The 21,183-nt window shown below is 49.4% G+C and overlaps 5 pseudogenes; all 5 read right to left on the reverse strand.

Annotated features, from left to right (window-relative positions):
• Positions 1-1,655: 1,655 nt before the first annotated feature.
• On the reverse strand, positions 1,656-1,773 carry LOC148002041 (5S ribosomal RNA; annotated as a pseudogene).
• A 4,603-nt stretch (positions 1,774-6,376) lies between these two features.
• Positions 6,377-6,494, reverse strand: LOC148002042 (5S ribosomal RNA; annotated as a pseudogene).
• A 4,184-nt stretch (positions 6,495-10,678) lies between these two features.
• On the reverse strand, positions 10,679-10,796 carry LOC148002043 (5S ribosomal RNA; annotated as a pseudogene).
• A 4,910-nt stretch (positions 10,797-15,706) lies between these two features.
• On the reverse strand, positions 15,707-15,824 carry LOC148002044 (5S ribosomal RNA; annotated as a pseudogene).
• A 2,408-nt stretch (positions 15,825-18,232) lies between these two features.
• On the reverse strand, positions 18,233-18,350 carry LOC148002045 (5S ribosomal RNA; annotated as a pseudogene).
• Positions 18,351-21,183: the final 2,833 nt, after the last annotated feature.

A 21,183-nucleotide genomic window follows, 5' to 3' on the forward strand; every position in this document is an offset into this window, starting at 1 on the left:
ACACACACACACACCAGAATGGTCCTTCTGTGTCCCAGTTAAAAATAAGTTCTGACTTGAGTCATGACTGTAAAATCTCCCCAGTGTTTAAGAAAAGCTGTTCTTCAAGCCGAGGAAATACAACATGGTGTCAAGTACTCTACTGTTACAGGAAGCAACTACAGAGAGCTCTCACTCGCTCAAAGGAGTCAGTGCCTTTTGACGCAGAACGAAAACCAAAAATCTCCCAACTACTGCCAATGCTTTCAAAACTAGCATATCAGACTTGATTTTCATCAGGATGCTCTTTGATCCACACTAGTAATTCAAAACCCAAGATCCAGATCATTCATATATATATATATATATATATATATTTTATATACATATATATAATATTGTGTATTTATATATGCAAACAATTATTGTACTTCATTTCGGTACAAGAATGCCAAATCAGCCACTCCTCATAGAAGGCGATGACAATCTGAGGCCACTTCATATTCGCCTCCTTTGCTTGTCAGCAGCATCTCTCTTCTTCGATTTGCTCTCATCGGATTCACTATCAGATAAAGATTTCCTTTTTGGACAATCGTTTTCTTTACCAGCTTTTCGAGAATGAAGAAGTGCTTCAATTAATTCTGGACAATCTAAATTTTCTCCTGGTACCCAAGTATTATCGGCATCTGTAAACCCCTTCCACTTCACGAAATAGTTCACTACACAATGGTTCAGTACTTTTTCTACCACAAATTCTTCAGGCTCAGCATCTTCAACTCTTTTACTCTTTCCATTCTGTTTTTTTTTTTCCCAATTTTTGCAATGTAGTTTTATTGGAGGCCATTTTTAAAATTTAATCGGAGACTTGAAGCGCGCTCAGATGCTCAGGGCCGCGGATTCTGCAGAGTCTCCCGCCTATGTGATTCAGCTCAGGCACATCCTAGAGGAGGGGTTCCTCTGACATTTTTAAAGTCTATTTTTAGGGTTGGGGATTTAACTCAGTCGTAGGGCACATGCCTAGCAAGCACAAGGCCCTGGGTTCGATCCTTAGCTCTGGGGAAGGAAAAAAAAAGGCAAAATAAAAGTTGTGAAGTCGGGCTGGAAGGATGGCTTAGTGGTTAAGAGCACTGACTGCTCTTCCAGAGGTTCTGAGTTCAAATCCCAGCAACGACATGGTGTCTCACAGCCATCTGTAGTGAGATCTGATGCCCTCTTCTGGTGTGTCTGAAGACAGCTACAGTGTACTTATATATAAGAAATACATCTTTTTTAAAAAAGTTGTAAAGTCTATTTCTGTTTGTTGGTGTGGTTTGGTTTGTTTTGGGATGGGTTTTTTAAGGTTGCTTTGTTGTTTTGGTTTCTGTTGGTTTGTTACGCACATGGTCTCACTGTGTATCCCTGCTGTCCTGAAATCTCCTCCTGAGCTCCTGAGCTCCTGAGCTCCTGAGCTCCTGAGCTCCTGAGCTCCTGAGCTCCTGAGCTCCTGAGCTCCTGAGCTCCTGAGCTCCTGAGCTCCTGAGCTCCTGAGCTCCTGAGCTCCTGAGCTCCTGAGCTCCTGAGCTCCTGAGCTCCTGAGCTCCTGAGCTCCTGAGCTCCTGAGCTCCTGAGCTCCTGAGCTCCTGATTTTGATTGCCTGGCAAGAGCTCTACCACTGAGTTAAATCCCCAACCCCCAAAAGCCTACAGCACCCGGTATCCCAGGTGGTCTCCCATCCACGTACTAAGCATGCCCGACCCTGCTTAGCTTCCGAGATCAGACGAGATCGGGCGCGTTCCGGGTGGTATGGCTGTAGGCTCTTCTGACATTTTTTTAAGGAATATAAAACTATTCATTGACACAGCCAGAATACGGCAGATACATAGGTGAATGCGAGCAACAAACCAGTGAACTGAGCGCAGGACCCCAGTTGAAGAAATCAGAGAAAGGACTAAAAGAGCTTGAAGGGACTTGAGACCCCATATGAACAACAACACCAACCAACCAGAGCTTCCAGGGACTAAACCACAGCAGGACTTAATGGCCAACATCAGCTCTAACCATGATTCTACTTCCACATCAAACAGATTCCATGAATCATAACCTTTTAGTACAGATTTTAACTTCCTACAAAGGAATGTTTCAACCAGAGGAACCTTTACACAGAACAGCTGACTCGGACCTGCCTCTGTAGATCAGCTGGCCTCTTAAATCACAGCTCCACCTGCCTCTAGAGTTCTGGCATTAAAGGTGCACACCACCACACTAGGCCAAGTCTTGTTGTTAAATCAAGCTACTACTTCGTTTAATTCCGTTTTCTGAAGGTGGAGTTGGTATGAAAATAAACTACTGTATTTATTTGATAATACATCAATTCTGATGGGCTTGCTTTTAAACTATCCAATACATTACAGACTCTGCTTAATCCGAAAGGTTATGGTATCAGGAAAATGGTCAGGCTGATGGCCTCTCATCAACCTGTGTTTTCACGTTCAGCTCTTTTGAGTATTAAAAGCAAGCTAAAACAGACAGGTTATGTAAGTGTTTTATGCATACACTGCATACAAACAAACGCGCCCGCGCACACACACACACACACACACACACACACACACACACACACCAGAATGGTCCTTCTGTGTCCCAGTTAAAAATAAGTTCTGACTTGAGTCATGACTGTAAAATCTCCCCAGTGTTTAAGAAAAGCTGTTCTTCAAGCCGAGGAAATACAACATGGTGTCAAGTACTCTACTGTTACAGGAAGCAACTACAGAGAGCTCTCACTCGCTCAAAGGAGTCAGTGCCTTTTGACGCAGAACGAAAACCAAAAATCTCCCAACTACTGCCAATGCTTTCAAAACTAGCATATCAGACTTGATTTTCATCAGGATGCTCTTTGATCCACACTAGTAATTCAAAACCCAAGATCCAGATCATTCATATATATATATATATATATATATATATATATATTTTATATACATATATATAATATTGTGTATTTATATATGCAAACAATTATTGTACTTCATTTCGGTACAAGAATGCCAAATCAGCCACTCCTCATAGAAGGCGATGACAATCTGAGGCCACTTCATATTCGCCTCCTTTGCTTGTCAGCAGCATCTCTCTTCTTCGATTTGCTCTCATCGGATTCACTATCAGATAAAGATTTCCTTTTTGGACAATCGTTTTCTTTACCAGCTTTTCGAGAATGAAGAAGTGCTTCAATTAATTCTGGACAATCTAAATTTTCTCCTGGTACCCAAGTATTATCGGCATCTGTAAACCCCTTCCACTTCACGAAATAGTTCACTACACAATGGTTCAGTACTTTTTCTACCACAAATTCTTCAGGCTCAGCATCTTCAACTCTTTTACTCTTTCCATTCTGTTTTTTTTTTTCCCAATTTTTGCAATGTAGTTTTATTGGAGGCCATTTTTAAAATTTAATCGGAGACTTGAAGCGCGCTCAGATGCTCAGGGCCGCGGATTCTGCAGAGTCTCCCGCCTATGTGATTCAGCTCAGGCACATCCTAGAGGAGGGGTTCCTCTGACATTTTTAAAGTCTATTTTTAGGGTTGGGGATTTAACTCAGTCGTAGGGCACATGCCTAGCAAGCACAAGGCCCTGGGTTCGATCCTTAGCTCTGGGGAAGGAAAAAAAAAGGCAAAATAAAAGTTGTGAAGTCGGGCTGGAAGGATGGCTTAGTGGTTAAGAGCACTGACTGCTCTTCCAGAGGTTCTGAGTTCAAATCCCAGCAACGACATGGTGTCTCACAGCCATCTGTAGTGAGATCTGATGCCCTCTTCTGGTGTGTCTGAAGACAGCTACAGTGTACTTATATATAAGAAATACATCTTTTTTAAAAAAGTTGTAAAGTCTATTTCTGTTTGTTGGTGTGGTTTGGTTTGGTTTGGGATGGGTTTTTTAAGGTTGCTTTGTTGTTTTGGTTTCTGTTGGTTTGTTACGCACATGGTCTCACTGTGTATCCCTGCTGTCCTGAAATCTCCTCCTGAGCTCCTGAGCTCCTGAGCTCCTGAGCTCCTGAGCTCCTGAGCTCCTGAGCTCCTGAGCTCCTGAGCTCCTGAGCTCCTGAGCTCCTGAGCTCCTGAGCTCCTGAGCTCCTGAGCTCCTGAGCTCCTGAGCTCCTGAGCTCCTGAGCTCCTGAGCTCCTGAGCTCCTGAGCTCCTGAGCTCCTGAGCTCCTGAGCTCCTGAGCTCCTGAGCTCCTGAGCTCCTGAGCTCCTGAGCTCCTGAGCTCCTGAGCTCCTGAGCTCCTGAGCTCCTGAGCTCCTGAGCTCCTGAGCTCCTGAGCTCCTGAGCTCCTGAGCTCCTGAGCTCCTGAGCTCCTGAGCTCCTGAGCTCCTGAGCTCCTGAGCTCCTGAGCTCCTGAGCTCCTGAGCTCCTGAGCTCCTGAGCTCCTGAGCTCCTGAGCTCCTGAGCTCCTGAGCTCCTGAGCTCCTGAGCTCCTGAGCTCCTGAGCTCCTGAGCTCCTGAGCTCCTGAGCTCCTGAGCTCCTGAGCTCCTGAGCTCCTGAGCTCCTGAGCTCCTGAGCTCCTGAGCTCCTGAGCTCCTGAGCTCCTGAGCTCCTGAGCTCCTGAGCTCCTGAGCTCCTGAGCTCCTGAGCTCCTGAGCTCCTGAGCTCCTGAGCTCCTGAGCTCCTGAGCTCCTGAGCTCCTGAGCTCCTGAGCTCCTGAGCTCCTGAGCTCCTGAGCTCCTGAGCTCCTGAGCTCCTGAGCTCCTGAGCTCCTGAGCTCCTGAGCTCCTGAGCTCCTGAGCTCCTGAGCTCCTGAGCTCCTGAGCTCCTGAGCTCCTGAGCTCCTGAGCTCCTGAGCTCCTGAGCTCCTGAGCTCCTGAGCTCCTGAGCTCCTGAGCTCCTGAGCTCCTGAGCTCCTGAGCTCCTGAGCTCCTGAGCTCCTGAGCTCCTGAGCTCCTGAGCTCCTGAGCTCCTGAGCTCCTGAGCTCCTGAGCTCCTGAGCTCCTGAGCTCCTGAGCTCCTGAGCTCCTGAGCTCCTGAGCTCCTGAGCTCCTGAGCTCCTGAGCTCCTGAGCTCCTGAGCTCCTGAGCTCCTGAGCTCCTGAGCTCCTGAGCTCCTGAGCTCCTGAGCTCCTGAGCTCCTGAGCTCCTGAGCTCCTGAGCTCCTGAGCTCCTGAGCTCCTGAGCTCCTGAGCTCCTGAGCTCCTGAGCTCCTGAGCTCCTGAGCTCCTGAGCTCCTGAGCTCCTGAGCTCCTGAGCTCCTGAGCTCCTGAGCTCCTGAGCTCCTGAGCTCCTGAGCTCCTGAGCTCCTGAGCTCCTGAGCTCCTGAGCTCCTGAGCTCCTGAGCTCCTGAGCTCCTGAGCTCCTGAGCTCCTGAGCTCCTGAGCTCCTGAGCTCCTGAGCTCCTGAGCTCCTGAGCTCCTGAGCTCCTGAGCTCCTGAGCTCCTGAGCTCCTGAGCTCCTGAGCTCCTGAGCTCCTGAGCTCCTGAGCTCCTGAGCTCCTGAGCTCCTGAGCTCCTGAGCTCCTGAGCTCCTGAGCTCCTGAGCTCCTGAGCTCCTGAGCTCCTGAGCTCCTGAGCTCCTGAGCTCCTGAGCTCCTGAGCTCCTGAGCTCCTGAGCTCCTGAGCTCCTGAGCTCCTGAGCTCCTGAGCTCCTGAGCTCCTGAGCTCCTGAGCTCCTGAGCTCCTGAGCTCCTGAGCTCCTGAGCTCCTGAGCTCCTGAGCTCCTGAGCTCCTGAGCTCCTGAGCTCCTGAGCTCCTGAGCTCCTGAGCTCCTGAGCTCCTGAGCTCCTGAGCTCCTGAGCTCCTGAGCTCCTGAGCTCCTGAGCTCCTGAGCTCCTGAGCTCCTGAGCTCCTGAGCTCCTGAGCTCCTGAGCTCCTGAGCTCCTGAGCTCCTGAGCTCCTGAGCTCCTGAGCTCCTGAGCTCCTGAGCTCCTGAGCTCCTGAGCTCCTGAGCTCCTGAGCTCCTGAGCTCCTGAGCTCCTGAGCTCCTGAGCTCCTGAGCTCCTGAGCTCCTGAGCTCCTGAGCTCCTGAGCTCCTGAGCTCCTGAGCTCCTGAGCTCCTGAGCTCCTGAGCTCCTGAGCTCCTGAGCTCCTGAGCTCCTGAGCTCCTGAGCTCCTGAGCTCCTGAGCTCCTGAGCTCCTGAGCTCCTGAGCTCCTGAGCTCCTGAGCTCCTGAGCTCCTGAGCTCCTGAGCTCCTGAGCTCCTGAGCTCCTGAGCTCCTGAGCTCCTGAGCTCCTGAGCTCCTGAGCTCCTGAGCTCCTGAGCTCCTGAGCTCCTGAGCTCCTGAGCTCCTGAGCTCCTGAGCTCCTGAGCTCCTGAGCTCCTGAGCTCCTGAGCTGAGCTCCTGAGCTCCTGAGCTCCTGAGCTCCTGAGCTCCTGAGCTCCTGATTTTGATTGCCTGGCAAGAGCTCTACCACTGAGTTAAATCCCCAACCCCCAAAAGCCTACAGCACCCGGTATCCCAGGTGGTCTCCCATCCACGTACTAAGCATGCCCGACCCTGCTTAGCTTCCGAGATCAGACGAGATCGGGCGCGTTCCGGGTGGTATGGCTGTAGGCTCTTCTGACATTTTTTTAAGGAATATAAAACTATTCATTGACACAGCCAGAATACGGCAGATACATAGGTGAATGCGAGCAACAAACCAGTGAACTGAGCGCAGGACCCCAGTTGAAGAAATCAGAGAAAGGACTAAAAGAGCTTGAAGGGACTTGAGACCCCATATGAACAACAACACCAACCAACCAGAGCTTCCAGGGACTAAACCACAGCAGGACTTAATGGCCAACATCAGCTCTAACCATGATTCTACTTCCACATCAAACAGATTCCATGAATCATAACCTTTTAGTACAGATTTTAACTTCCTACAAAGGAATGTTTCAACCAGAGGAACCTTTACACAGAACAGCTGACTCGGACCTGCCTCTGTAGATCAGCTGGCCTCTTAAATCACAGCTCCACCTGCCTCTAGAGTTCTGGCATTAAAGGTGCACACCACCACACTAGGCCAAGTCTTGTTGTTAAATCAAGCTACTACTTCGTTTAATTCCGTTTTCTGAAGGTGGAGTTGGTATGAAAATAAACTACTGTATTTATTTGATAATACATCAATTCTGATGGGCTTGCTTTTAAACTATCCAATACATTACAGACTCTGCTTAATCCGAAAGGTTATGGTATCAGGAAAATGGTCAGGCTGATGGCCTCTCATCAACCTGTGTTTTCACGTTCAGCTCTTTTGAGTATTAAAAGCAAGCTAAAACAGACAGGTTATGTAAGTGTTTTATGCATACACTGCATACAAACAAACGCGCCCGCGCACACACACACACACACACACACACACACACACACACACACACACCAGAATGGTCCTTCTGTGTCCCAGTTAAAAATAAGTTCTGACTTGAGTCATGACTGTAAAATCTCCCCAGTGTTTAAGAAAAGCTGTTCTTCAAGCCGAGGAAATACAACATGGTGTCAAGTACTCTACTGTTACAGGAAGCAACTACAGAGAGCTCTCACTCGCTCAAAGGAGTCAGTGCCTTTTGACGCAGAACGAAAACCAAAAATCTCCCAACTACTGCCAATGCTTTCAAAACTAGCATATCAGACTTGATTTTCATCAGGATGCTCTTTGATCCACACTAGTAATTCAAAACCCAAGATCCAGATCATTCATATATATATATATATATATATATATTTTATATACATATATATAATATTGTGTATTTATATATGCAAACAATTATTGTACTTCATTTCGGTACAAGAATGCCAAATCAGCCACTCCTCATAGAAGGCGATGACAATCTGAGGCCACTTCATATTCGCCTCCTTTGCTTGTCAGCAGCATCTCTCTTCTTCGATTTGCTCTCATCGGATTCACTATCAGATAAAGATTTCCTTTTTGGACAATCGTTTTCTTTACCAGCTTTTCGAGAATGAAGAAGTGCTTCAATTAATTCTGGACAATCTAAATTTTCTCCTGGTACCCAAGTATTATCGGCATCTGTAAACCCCTTCCACTTCACGAAATAGTTCACTACACAATGGTTCAGTACTTTTTCTACCACAAATTCTTCAGGCTCAGCATCTTCAACTCTTTTACTCTTTCCATTCTGTTTTTTTTTTTCCCAATTTTTGCAATGTAGTTTTATTGGAGGCCATTTTTAAAATTTAATCGGAGACTTGAAGCGCGCTCAGATGCTCAGGGCCGCGGATTCTGCAGAGTCTCCCGCCTATGTGATTCAGCTCAGGCACATCCTAGAGGAGGGGTTCCTCTGACATTTTTAAAGTCTATTTTTAGGGTTGGGGATTTAACTCAGTCGTAGGGCACATGCCTAGCAAGCACAAGGCCCTGGGTTCGATGCTTAGCTCTGGGGAAGGAAAAAAAAAGGCAAAATAAAAGTTGTGAAGTCGGGCTGGAAGGATGGCTTAGTGGTTAAGAGCACTGACTGCTCTTCCAGAGGTTCTGAGTTCAAATCCCAGCAACGACATGGTGTCTCACAGCCATCTGTAGTGAGATCTGATGCCCTCTTCTGGTGTGTCTGAAGACAGCTACAGTGTACTTATATATAAGAAATACATCTTTTTTAAAAAAGTTGTAAAGTCTATTTCTGTTTGTTGGTGTGGTTTGGTTTGTTTTGGGATGGGTTTTTTAAGGTTGCTTTGTTGTTTTGGTTTCTGTTGGTTTGTTACGCACATGGTCTCACTGTGTATCCCTGCTGTCCTGAAATCTCCTCCTGAGCTCCTGAGCTCCTGAGCTCCTGAGCTCCTGAGCTCCTGAGCTCCTGAGCTCCTGAGCTCCTGAGCTCCTGAGCTCCTGAGCTCCTGAGCTCCTGAGCTCCTGAGCTCCTGAGCTCCTGAGCTCCTGAGCTCCTGAGCTCCTGAGCTCCTGAGCTCCTGAGCTCCTGAGCTCCTGAGCTCCTGAGCTCCTGAGCTCCTGAGCTCCTGAGCTCCTGAGCTCCTGAGCTCCTGAGCTCCTGAGCTCCTGAGCTCCTGAGCTCCTGAGCTCCTGAGCTCCTGAGCTCCTGAGCTCCTGAGCTCCTGAGCTCCTGAGCTCCTGAGCTCCTGAGCTCCTGAGCTCCTGAGCTCCTGAGCTCCTGAGCTCCTGAGCTCCTGAGCTCCTGAGCTCCTGAGCTCCTGAGCTCCTGAGCTCCTGAGCTCCTGAGCTCCTGAGCTCCTGAGCCTGAGCTCCTGAGCTCCTGAGCTCCTGAGCTCCTGAGCTCCTGAGCTCCTGAGCTCCTGAGCTCCTGAGCTCCTGAGCTCCTGAGCTCCTGAGCTCCTGAGCTCCTGAGCTCCTGAGCTCCTGAGCTCCTGAGCTCCTGAGCTCCTGAGCTCCTGAGCTCCTGAGCTCCTGAGCTCCTGAGCTCCTGAGCTCCTGAGCTCCTGAGCTCCTGAGCTCCTGAGCTCCTGAGCTCCTGAGCTCCTGAGCTCCTGAGCTCCTGAGCTCCTGAGCTCCTGAGCTCCTGAGCTCCTGAGCTCCTGAGCTCCTGAGCTCCTGAGCTCCTGAGCTCCTGAGCTCCTGAGCTCCTGAGCTCCTGAGCTCCTGAGCTCCTGAGCTCCTGAGCTCCTGAGCTCCTGAGCTCCTGAGCTCCTGAGCTCCTGAGCTCCTGAGCTCCTGAGCTCCTGAGCTCCTGAGCTCCTGAGCTCCTGAGCTCCTGAGCTCCTGAGCTCCTGAGCTCCTGAGCTCCTGAGCTCCTGAGCTCCTGAGCTCCTGAGCTCCTGAGCTCCTGAGCTCCTGAGCTCCTGAGCTCCTGAGCTCCTGAGCTCCTGAGCTCCTGAGCTCCTGAGCTCCTGAGCTCCTGAGCTCCTGAGCTCCTGAGCTCCTGAGCTCCTGAGCTCCTGAGCTCCTGAGCTCCTGAGCTCCTGAGCTCCTGAGCTCCTGAGCTCCTGAGCTCCTGAGCTCCTGAGCTCCTGAGCTCCTGAGCTCCTGAGCTCCTGAGCTCCTGAGCTCCTGAGCTCCTGAGCTCCTGAGCTCCTGAGCTCCTGAGCTCCTGAGCTCCTGAGCTCCTGAGCTCCTGAGCTCCTGAGCTCCTGAGCTCCTGAGCTCCTGAGCTCCTGAGCTCCTGAGCTCCTGAGCTCCTGAGCTCCTGAGCTCCTGAGCTCCTGAGCTCCTGAGCTCCTGAGCTCCTGAGCTCCTGAGCTCCTGAGCTCCTGAGCTCCTGAGCTCCTGAGCTCCTGAGCTCCTGAGCTCCTGAGCTCCTGAGCTCCTGAGCTCCTGAGCTCCTGAGCTCCTGAGCTCCTGAGCTCCTGAGCTCCTGAGCTCCTGAGCTCCTGAGCTCCTGAGCTCCTGAGCTCCTGAGCTCCTGAGCTCCTGAGCTCCTGAGCTCCTGAGCTCCTGAGCTCCTGAGCTCCTGAGCTCCTGAGCTCCTGAGCTCCTGAGCTCCTGAGCTCCTGAGCTCCTGAGCTCCTGAGCTCCTGAGCTCCTGAGCTCCTGAGCTCCTGAGCTCCTGAGCTCCTGAGCTCCTGAGCTCCTGAGCTCCTGAGCTCCTGAGCTCCTGAGCTCCTGAGCTCCTGAGCTCCTGAGCTCCTGAGCTCCTGAGCTCCTGAGCTCCTGAGCTCCTGAGCTCCTGAGCTCCTGAGCTCCTGAGCTCCTGAGCTCCTGAGCTCCTGAGCTCCTGAGCTCCTGAGCTCCTGAGCTCCTGAGCTCCTGAGCTCCTGAGCTCCTGAGCTCCTGATTTTGATTGCCTGGCAAGAGCTCTACCACTGAGTTAAATCCCCAACCCCCAAAAGCCTACAGCACCCGGTATCCCAGGTGGTCTCCCATCCACGTACTAAGCATGCCCGACCCTGCTTAGCTTCCGAGATCAGACGAGATCGGGCGCGTTCCGGGTGGTATGGCTGTAGGCTCTTCTGACATTTTTTTAAGGAATATAAAACTATTCATTGACACAGCCAGAATACGGCAGATACATAGGTGAATGCGAGCAACAAACCAGTGAACTGAGCGCAGGACCCCAGTTGAAGAAATCAGAGAAAGGACTAAAAGAGCTTGAAGGGACTTGAGACCCCATATGAACAACAACACCAACCAACCAGAGCTTCCAGGGACTAAACCACAGCAGGACTTAATGGCCAACATCAGCTCTAACCATGATTCTACTTCCACATCAAACAGATTCCATGAATCATAACCTTTTAGTACAGATTTTAACTTCCTACAAAGGAATGTTTCAACCAGAGGAACCTTTACACAGAACAGCTGACTCGGACCTGCCTCTGTAGATCAGCTGGCCTCTTAAATCACAGCTCCACCTGCCTCTAGAGTTCTGGCATTAAAGGTGCACACCACCACACTAGGCCAAGTCTTGTTGTTAAATCAAGCTACTACTTCGTTTAATTCCGTTTTCTGAAGGTGGAGTTGGTATGAAAATAAACTACTGTATTTATTTGATAATACATCAATTCTGATGGGCTTGCTTTTAAACTATCCAATACATTACAGACTCTGCTTAATCCGAAAGGTTATGGTATCAGGAAAATGGTCAGGCTGATGGCCTCTCATCAACCTGTGTTTTCACGTTCAGCTCTTTTGAGTATTAAAAGCAAGCTAAAACAGACAGGTTATGTAAGTGTTTTATGCATACACTGCATACAAACAAACGCGCCCGCGCACACACACACACACACACACACACACACACACACACACACCAGAATGGTCCTTCTGTGTCCCAGTTAAAAATAAGTTCTGACTTGAGTCATGACTGTAAAATCTCCCCAGTGTTTAAGAAAAGCTGTTCTTCAAGCCGAGGAAATACAACATGGTGTCAAGTACTCTACTGTTACAGGAAGCAACTACAGAGAGCTCTCACTCGCTCAAAGGAGTCAGTGCCTTTTGACGCAGAACGAAAACCAAAAATCTCCCAACTACTGCCAATGCTTTCAAAACTAGCATATCAGACTTGATTTTCATCAGGATGCTCTTTGATCCACACTAGTAATTCAAAACCCAAGATCCAGATCATTCATATATATATATATATATATATATATTTTATATACATATATATAATATTGTGTATTTATATATGCAAACAATTATTGTACTTCATTTCGGTACAAGAATGCCAAATCAGCCACTCCTCATAGAAGGCGATGACAATCTGAGGCCACTTCATATTCGCCTCCTTTGCTTGTCAGCAGCATCTCTCTTCTTCGATTTGCTCTCATCGGATTCACTATCAGATAAAGATTTCCTTTTTGGACAATCGTTTTCTTTACCAGCTTTTCGAGAATGAAGAAGTGCTTCAATTAATTCTGGACAATCTAAATTTTCTCCTGGTACCCAAGTATTATCGGCATCTGTAAACCCCTTCCACTTCACGAAATAGTTCACTACACAATGGTTCAGTACTTTTTCTACCACAAATTCTTCAGGCTCAGCATCTTCAACTCTTTTACTCTTTCCATTCTGTTTTTTTTTTTCCCAATTTTTGCAATGTAGTTTTATTGGAGGCCATTTTTAAAATTTAATCGGAGACTTGAAGCGCGCTCAGATGCTCAGGGCCGCGGATTCTGCAGAGTCTCCCGCCTATGTGATTCAGCTCAGGCACATCCTAGAGGAGGGGTTCCTCTGACATTTTTAAAGTCTATTTTTAGGGTTGGGGATTTAACTCAGTCGTAGGGCACATGCCTAGCAAGCACAAGGCCCTGGGTTCGATGCTTAGCTCTGGGGAAGGAAAAAAAAAGGCAAAATAAAAGTTGTGAAGTCGGGCTGGAAGGATGGCTTAGTGGTTAAGAGCACTGACTGCTCTTCCAGAGGTTCTGAGTTCAAATCCCAGCAACGACATGGTGTCTCACAGCCATCTGTAGTGAGATCTGATGCCCTCTTCTGGTGTGTCTGAAGACAGCTACAGTGTACTTATATATAAGAAATACATCTTTTTTAAAAAAGTTGTAAAGTCTATTTCTGTTTGTTGGTGTGGTTTGGTTTGTTTTGGGATGGGTTTTTTAAGGTTGCTTTGTTGTTTTGGTTTCTGTTGGTTTGTTACGCACATGGTCTCACTGTGTATCCCTGCTGTCCTGAAATCTCCTCCTGAGCTCCTGAGCTCCTGAGCTCCTGAGCTCCTGAGCTCCTGAGCTCCTGAGCTCCTGAGCTCCTGAGCTCCTGAGCTCCTGAGCTCCTGAGCTCCTGAGCTCCTGAGCTCCTGAGCTCCTGAGCTCCTGAGCTCCTGAGCTCCTGAGCTCCTGAGCTCCTGAGCTCCTGAGCTCCTGAGCTCCTGAGCTCCTGAGCTCCTGAGCTCCTGAGCTCCTGAGCTCCTGAGCTCCTGAGCTCCTGAGCTCCTGAGCTCCTGAGCTCCTGAGCTCCTGAGCTCCTGAGCTCCTGAGCTCCTGAGCTCCTGAGCTCCTGAGCTCCTGAGCTCCTGAGCTCCTGAGCTCCTGAGCTCCTGAGCTCCTGAGCTCCTGAGCTCCTGAGCTCCTGAGCTCCTGAGCTCCTGAGCTCCTGAGCTCCTGAGCTCCTGAGCTCCTGAGCTCCTGAGCTCCTGAGCTCCTGAGCTCCTGAGCTCCTGAGCTCCTGAGCTCCTGAGCTCCTGAGCTCCTGAGCTCCTGAGCTCCTGAGCTCCTGAGCTCCTGAGCTCCTGAGCTCCTGAGCTCCTGAGCTCCTGAGCTCCTGAGCTCCTGAGCTCCTGAGCTCCTGAGCTCCTGAGCTCCTGAGCTCCTGAGCTCCTGAGCTCCTGAGCTCCTGAGCTCCTGAGCTCCTGAGCTCCTGAGCTCCTGAGCTCCTGAGCTCCTGAGCTCCTGAGCTCCTGAGCTCCTGAGCTCCTGAGCTCCTGAGCTCCTGAGCTCCTGAGCTCCTGAGCTCCTGAGCTCCTGAGCTCCTGAGCTCCTGAGCTCCTGAGCTCCTGAGCTCCTGAGCTCCTGAGCTCCTGAGCTCCTGAGCTCCTGAGCTCCTGAGCTCCTGAGCTCCTGAGCTCCTGAGCTCCTGAGCTCCTGAGCTCCTGAGCTCCTGAGCTCCTGAGCTCCTGAGCTCCTGAGCTCCTGAGCTCCTGAGCTCCTGAGCTCCTGAGCTCCTGAGCTCCTGAGCTCCTGAGCTCCTGAGCTCCTGAGCTCCTGAGCTCCTGAGCTCCTGAGCTCCTGAGCTCCTGAGCTCCTGAGCTCCTGAGCTCCTGAGCTCCTGAGCTCCTGAGCTCCTGAGCTCCTGAGCTCCTGAGCTCCTGAGCTCCTGAGCTCCTGAGCTCCTGAGCTCCTGAGCTCCTGAGCTCCTGAGCTCCTGAGCTCCTGAGCTCCTGAGCTCCTGAGCTCCTGAGCTCCTGAGCTCCTGAGCTCCTGAGCTCCTGAGCTCCTGAGCTCCTGAGCTCCTGAGCTCCTGAGCTCCTGAGCTCCTGAGCTCCTGAGCTCCTGAGCTCCTGAGCTCCTGAGCTCCTGAGCTCCTGAGCTCCTGAGCTCCTGAGCTCCTGAGCTCCTGAGCTCCTGAGCTCCTGAGCTCCTGAGCTCCTGAGCTCCTGAGCTCCTGAGCTCCTGAGCTCCTGAGCTCCTGAGCTCCTGAGCTCCTGAGCTCCTGAGCTCCTGAGCTCCTGAGCTCCTGAGCTCCTGAGCTCCTGAGCTCCTGAGCTCCTGAGCTCCTGAGCTCCTGAGCTCCTGAGCTCCTGAGCTCCTGAGCTCCTGAGCTCCTGAGCTCCTGAGCTCCTGAGCTCCTGAGCTCCTGAGCTCCTGAGCTCCTGAGCTCCTGAGCTCCTGAGCTCCTGAGCTCCTGAGCTCCTGAGCTCCTGAGCTCCTGAGCTCCTGAGCTCCTGAGCTCCTGAGCTCCTGAGCTCCTGAGCTCCTGAGCTCCTGAGCTCCTGAGCTCCTGAGCTCCTGAGCTCCTGAGCTCCTGAGCTCCTGAGCTCCTGAGCTCCTGAGCTCCTGAGCTCCTGAGCTCCTGAGCTCCTGAGCTCCTGAGCTCCTGAGCTCCTGAGCTCCTGAGCTCCTGAGCTCCTGAGCTCCTGAGCTCCTGAGCTCCTGAGCTCCTGAGCTCCTGAGCTCCTGAGCTCCTGAGCTCCTGAGCTCCTGAGCTCCTGAGCTCCTGAGCTCCTGAGCTCCTGAGCTCCTGAGCTCCTGAGCTCCTGAGCTCCTGAGCTCCTGAGCTCCTGAGCTCCTGAGCTCCTGAGCTCCTGAGCTCCTGAGCTCCTGAGCTCCTGAGCTCCTGAGCTCCTGAGCTCCTGAGCTCCTGAGCTCCTGAGCTCCTGAGCTCCTGAGCTCCTGAGCTCCTGAGCTCCTGAGCTCCTGAGCTCCTGAGCTCCTGAGCTCCTGAGCTCCTGAGCTCCTGAGCTCCTGAGCTCCTGAGCTCCTGAGCTCCTGAGCTCCTGAGCTCCTGAGCTCCTGAGCTCCTGAGCTCCTGAGCTCCTGAGCTCCTGAGCTCCTGAGCTCCTGAGCTCCTGAGCTCCTGAGCTCCTGAGCTCCTGAGCTCCTGAGCTCCTGAGCTCCTGAGCTCCTGAGCTCCTGAGCTCCTGAGCTCCTGAGCTCCTGAGCTCCTGAGCTCCTGAGCTCCTGAGCTCCTGAGCTCCTGAGCTCCTGAGCTCCTGAGCTCCTGAGCTCCTGAGCTCCTGAGCTCCTGAGCTCCTGAGCTCCTGAGCTCCTGAGCTCCTGAGCTCCTGAGCTCCTGAGCTCCTGAGCTCCTGAGCTCCTGAGCTCCTGAGCTCCTGAGCTCCTGAGCTCCTGAGCTCCTGAGCTCCTGAGCTCCTGAGCTCCTGAGCTCCTGAGCTCCTGAGCTCCTGAGCTCCTGATTTTGATTGCCTGGCAAGAGCTCTACCACTGAGTTAAATCCCCAACCCCCAAAAGCCTACAGCACCCGGTATCCCAGGTGGTCTCCCATCCACGTACTAAGCATGCCCGACCCTGCTTAGCTTCCGAGATCAGACGAGATCGGGCGCGTTCCGGGTGGTATGGCTGTAGGCTCTTCTGACATTTTTTTAAGGAATATAAAACTATTCATTGACACAGCCAGAATACGGCAGATACATAGGTGAATGCGAGCAACAAACCAGTGAACTGAGCGCAGGACCCCAGTTGAAGAAATCAGAGAAAGGACTAAAAGAGCTTGAAGGGACTTGAGACCCCATATGAACAACAACACCAACCAACCAGAGCTTCCAGGGACTAAACCACAGCAGGACTTAATGGCCAACATCAGCTCTAACCATGATTCTACTTCCACATCAAACAGATTCCATGAATCATAACCTTTTAGTACAGATTTTAACTTCCTACAAAGGAATGTTTCAACCAGAGGAACCTTTACACAGAACAGCTGACTCGGACCTGCCTCTGTAGATCAGCTGGCCTCTTAAATCACAGCTCCACCTGCCTCTAGAGTTCTGGCATTAAAGGTGCACACCACCACACTAGGCCAAGTCTTGTTGTTAAATCAAGCTACTACTTCGTTTAATTCCGTTTTCTGAAGGTGGAGTTGGTATGAAAATAAACTACTGTATTTATTTGATAATACATCAATTCTGATGGGCTTGCTTTTAAACTATCCAATACATTACAGACTCTGCTTAATCCGAAAGGTTATGGTATCAGGAAAATGGTCAGGCTGATGGCCTCTCATCAACCTGTGTTTTCACGTTCAGCTCTTTTGAGTATTAAAAGCAAGCTAAAACAGACAGGTTATGTAAGTGTTTTATGCATACACTGCATACAAACAAACGCGCCCGCGCACACACACACACACACACACACACACACACACACACACACCAGAATGGTCCTTCTGTGTCCCAGTTAAAAATAAGTTCTGACTTGAGTCATGACTGTAAAATCTCCCCAGTGTTTAAGAAAAGCTGTTCTTCAAGCCGAGGAAATACAACATGGTGTCAAGTACTCTACTGTTACAGGAAGCAACTACAGAGAGCTCTCACTCGCTCAAAGGAGTCAGTGCCTTTTGACGCAGAACGAAAACCAAAAATCTCCCAACTACTGCCAATGCTTTCAAAACTAGCATATCAGACTTGATTTTCATCAGGATGCTCTTTGATCCACACTAGTAATTCAAAACCCAAGATCCAGATCATTCATATATATATATATATATATATATATATATATATATTTTATATACATATATATAATATTGTGTATTTATATATGCAAACAATTATTGTACTTCATTTCGGTACAAGAATGCCAAATCAGCCACTCCTCATAGAAGGCGATGACAATCTGAGGCCACTTCATATTCGCCTCCTTTGCTTGTCAGCAGCATCTCTCTTCTTCGATTTGCTCTCATCGGATTCACTATCAGATAAAGATTTCCTTTTTGGACAATCGTTTTCTTTACCAGCTTTTCGAGAATGAAGAAGTGCTTCAATTAATTCTGGACAATCTAAATTTTCTCCTGGTACCCAAGTATTATCGGCATCTGTAAACCCCTTCCACTTCACGAAATAGTTCACTACACAATGGTTCAGTACTTTTTCTACCACAAATTCTTCAGGCTCAGCATCTTCAACTCTTTTACTCTTTCCATTCTGTTTTTTTTTTTCCCAATTTTTGCAATGTAGTTTTATTGGAGGCCATTTTTAAAATTTAATCGGAGACTTGAAGCGCGCTCAGATGCTCAGGGCCGCGGATTCTGCAGAGTCTCCCGCCTATGTGATTCAGCTCAGGCACATCCTAGAGGAGGGGTTCCTCTGACATTTTTAAAGTCTATTTTTAGGGTTGGGGATTTAACTCAGTCGTAGGGCACATGCCTAGCAAGCACAAGGCCCTGGGTTCGATGCTTAGCTCTGGGGAAGGAAAAAAAAAGGCAAAATAAAAGTTGTGAAGTCGGGCTGGAAGGATGGCTTAGTGGTTAAGAGCACTGACTGCTCTTCCAGAGGTTCTGAGTTCAAATCCCAGCAACGACATGGTGTCTCACAGCCATCTGTAGTGAGATCTGATGCCCTCTTCTGGTGTGTCTGAAGACAGCTACAGTGTACTTATATATAAGAAATACATCTTTTTTAAAAAAGTTGTAAAGTCTATTTCTGTTTGTTGGTGTGGTTTGGTTTGGTTTGGGATGGGTTTTTTAAGGTTGCTTTGTTGTTTTGGTTTCTGTTGGTTTGTTACGCACATGGTCTCACTGTGTATCCCTGCTGTCCTGAAATCTCCTCCTGAGCTCCTGAGCTCCTGAGCTCCTGAGCTCCTGAGCTCCTGAGCTCCTGAGCTCCTGAGCTCCTGAGCTCCTGAGCTCCTGAGCTCCTGAGCTCCTGAGCTCCTGAGCTCCTGAGCTCCTGAGCTCCTGAGCTCCTGAGCTCCTGAGCTCCTGATTTTGATTGCCTGGCAAGAGCTCTACCACTGAGTTAAATCCCCAACCCCCAAAAGCCTACAGCACCCGGTATCCCAGGTGGTCTCCCATCCACGTACTAAGCATGCCCGACCCTGCTTAGCTTCCGAGATCAGACGAGATCGGGCGCGTTCCGGGTGGTATGGCTGTAGGCTCTTCTGACATTTTTTTAAGGAATATAAAACTATTCATTGACACAGCCAGAATACGGCAGATACATAGGTGAATGCGAGCAACAAACCAGTGAACTGAGCGCAGGACCCCAGTTGAAGAAATCAGAGAAAGGACTAAAAGAGCTTGAAGGGACTTGAGACCCCATATGAACAACAACACCAACCAACCAGAGCTTCCAGGGACTAAACCACAGCAGGACTTAATGGCCAACCTCAGCTCTAACCATGATTCTACTTCCACATCAAACAGATTCCATGAATCATAACCTTTTAGTACAGATTTTAACTTCCTACAAAGGAATGTTTCAACCAGAGGAAACTTTACACGGAACAGCTGACTCGGACCTGCCTCTGTAGATCAGCTGGCCTCTTAAATCACAGCTCCACCTGCCTCTAGAGTTCTGGCATTAAAGGTGCACAACACCACACTAGGCCAAGTCTTGTTGTTAAATCAAGCTACTACTTCGTTTAATTCCGTTTTCTGAAGGTGGAGTTGGTATGAAAATAAACTACTGTATTTATTTGATAATACATCAATTCTGATGGGCTTGCTTTTAAACTATCCAATACATTACAGACTCTGCTTAATCCGAAAGGTTATGGTATCAGGAAAATGGTCAGGCTGATGGCCTCTCATCAACCTGTGTTTTCACGTTCAGCTCTTTTGAGTATTAAAAGCAAGCTAAAACAGACAGGTTATGTAAGTGTTTTATGCATACACTGCGTACAAACAAACGCGCCCGCGCACACACACACACACACACACACACACACACACACACACACACACCAGAATGGTCCTTCTGTGTCCCAGTTAAAAATAAGTTCTGACTTGAGTCATGACTGTAAAATCTCCCCAGTGTTTAAGAAAAGCTGTTCTTCAAGCCGAGGAAATACAACATGGTGTCAAGTACTCTACTGTTACAGGAAGCAACTACAGAGAGCTCTCACTCGCTCAAAGGAGTCAGTGCCTTTTGACGCAGAACGAAAACCAAAAATCTCCCAACTACTGCCAATGCTTTCAAAACTAGCATATCAGACTTGATTTTCATCAGGATGCTCTTTGATCCACACTAGTAATTCAAAACCCAAGATCCAGATCATTCATATATATATATATATATATATATTTTATATACATATATATAATATTGTGTATTTATATATGCAAACAATTATTGTACTTCATTTCGGTACAAGAATGCCAAATCAGCCACTCCTCATAGAAGGCGATGACAATCTGAGGCCACTTCATATTCGCCTCCTTTGCTTGTCAGCAGCATCTCTCTTCTTCGATTTGCTCTCATCGGATTCACTATCAGATAAAGATTTCCTTTTTGGACAATCGTTTTCTTTACCAGCTTTTCGAGAATGAAGAAGTGCTTCAATTAATTCTGGACAATCTAAATTTTCTCCTGGTACCCAAGTATTATCGGCATCTGTAAACCCCTTCCACTTCACGAAATAGTTCACTACACAATGGTTCAGTACTTTTTCTACCACAAATTCTTCAGGCTCAGCATCTTCAACTCTTTTACTCTTTCCATTCTGTTTTTTTTTTTCCCAATTTTTGCAATGTAGTTTTATTGGAGGCCATTTTTAAAATTTAATCGGAGACTTGAAGCGCGCTCAGATGCTCAGGGCCGCGGATTCTGCAGAGTCTCCCGCCTATGTGATTCAGCTCAGGCACATCCTAGAGGAGGGGTTCCTCTGACATTTTTAAAGTCTATTTTTAGGGTTGGGGATTTAACTCAGTCGTAGGGCACATGCCTAGCAAGCACAAGGCCCTGGGTTCGATGCTTAGCTCTGGGGAAGGAAAAAAAAAGGCAAAATAAAAGTTGTGAAGTCGGGCTGGAAGGATGGCTTAGTGGTTAAGAGCACTGACTGCTCTTCCAGAGGTTCTGAGTTCAAATCCCAGCAACGACATGGTGTCTCACAGCCATCTGTAGTGAGATCTGATGCCCTCTTCTGGTGTGTCTGAAGACAGCTACAGTGTACTTATATATAAGAAATACATCTTTTTTAAAAAAGTTGTAAAGTCTATTTCTGTTTGTTGGTGTGGTTTGGTTTGTTTTGGGATGGGTTTTTTAAGGTTGCTTTGTTGTTTTGGTTTCTGTTGGTTTGTTACGCACATGGTCTCACTGTGTATCCCTGCTGTCCTGAAATCTCCTCCTGAGCTCCTGAGCTCCTGAGCTCCTGAGCTCCTGAGCTCCTGAGCTCCTGAGCTCCTGAGCTCCTGAGCTCCTGAGCTCCTGAGCTCCTGAGCTCCTGAGCTCCTGAGCTCCTGAGCTCCTGAGCTCCTGAGCTCCTGAGCTCCTGAGCTCCTGAGCTCCTGAGCTCCTGAGCTCCTGAGCTCCTGAGCTCCTGAGCTCCTGAGCTCCTGAGCTCCTGAGCTCCTGAGCTCCTGAGCTCCTGAGCTCCTGAGCTCCTGAGCTCCTGAGCTCCTGAGCTCCTGAGCTCCTGAGCTCCTGAGCTCCTGAGCTCCTGAGCTCCTGAGCTCCTGAGCTCCTGAGCTCCTGAGCTCCTGAGCTCCTGAGCTCCTGAGCTCCTGAGCTCCTGAGCTCCTGAGCTCCTGAGCTCCTGAGCTCCTGAGCTCCTGAGCTCCTGAGCTCCTGAGCTCCTGAGCTCCTGAGCTCCTGAGCTCCTGAGCTCCTGAGCTCCTGAGCTCCTGAGCTCCTGAGCTCCTGAGCTCCTGAGCTCCTGAGCTCCTGAGCTCCTGAGCTCCTGAGCTCCTGAGCTCCTGAGCTCCTGAGCTCCTGAGCTCCTGAGCTCCTGAGCTCCTGAGCTCCTGAGCTCCTGAGCTCCTGAGCTCCT

The sequence above is a fragment of the Rattus norvegicus genome, chromosome 12, assembly GCF_021556685.1.
Source record: "Rattus norvegicus strain SHRSP/BbbUtx chromosome 12, alternate assembly SHRSP_T2T, whole genome shotgun sequence".
Classification (NCBI taxonomy): Eukaryota; Metazoa; Chordata; class Mammalia; order Rodentia; family Muridae; genus Rattus; species Rattus norvegicus.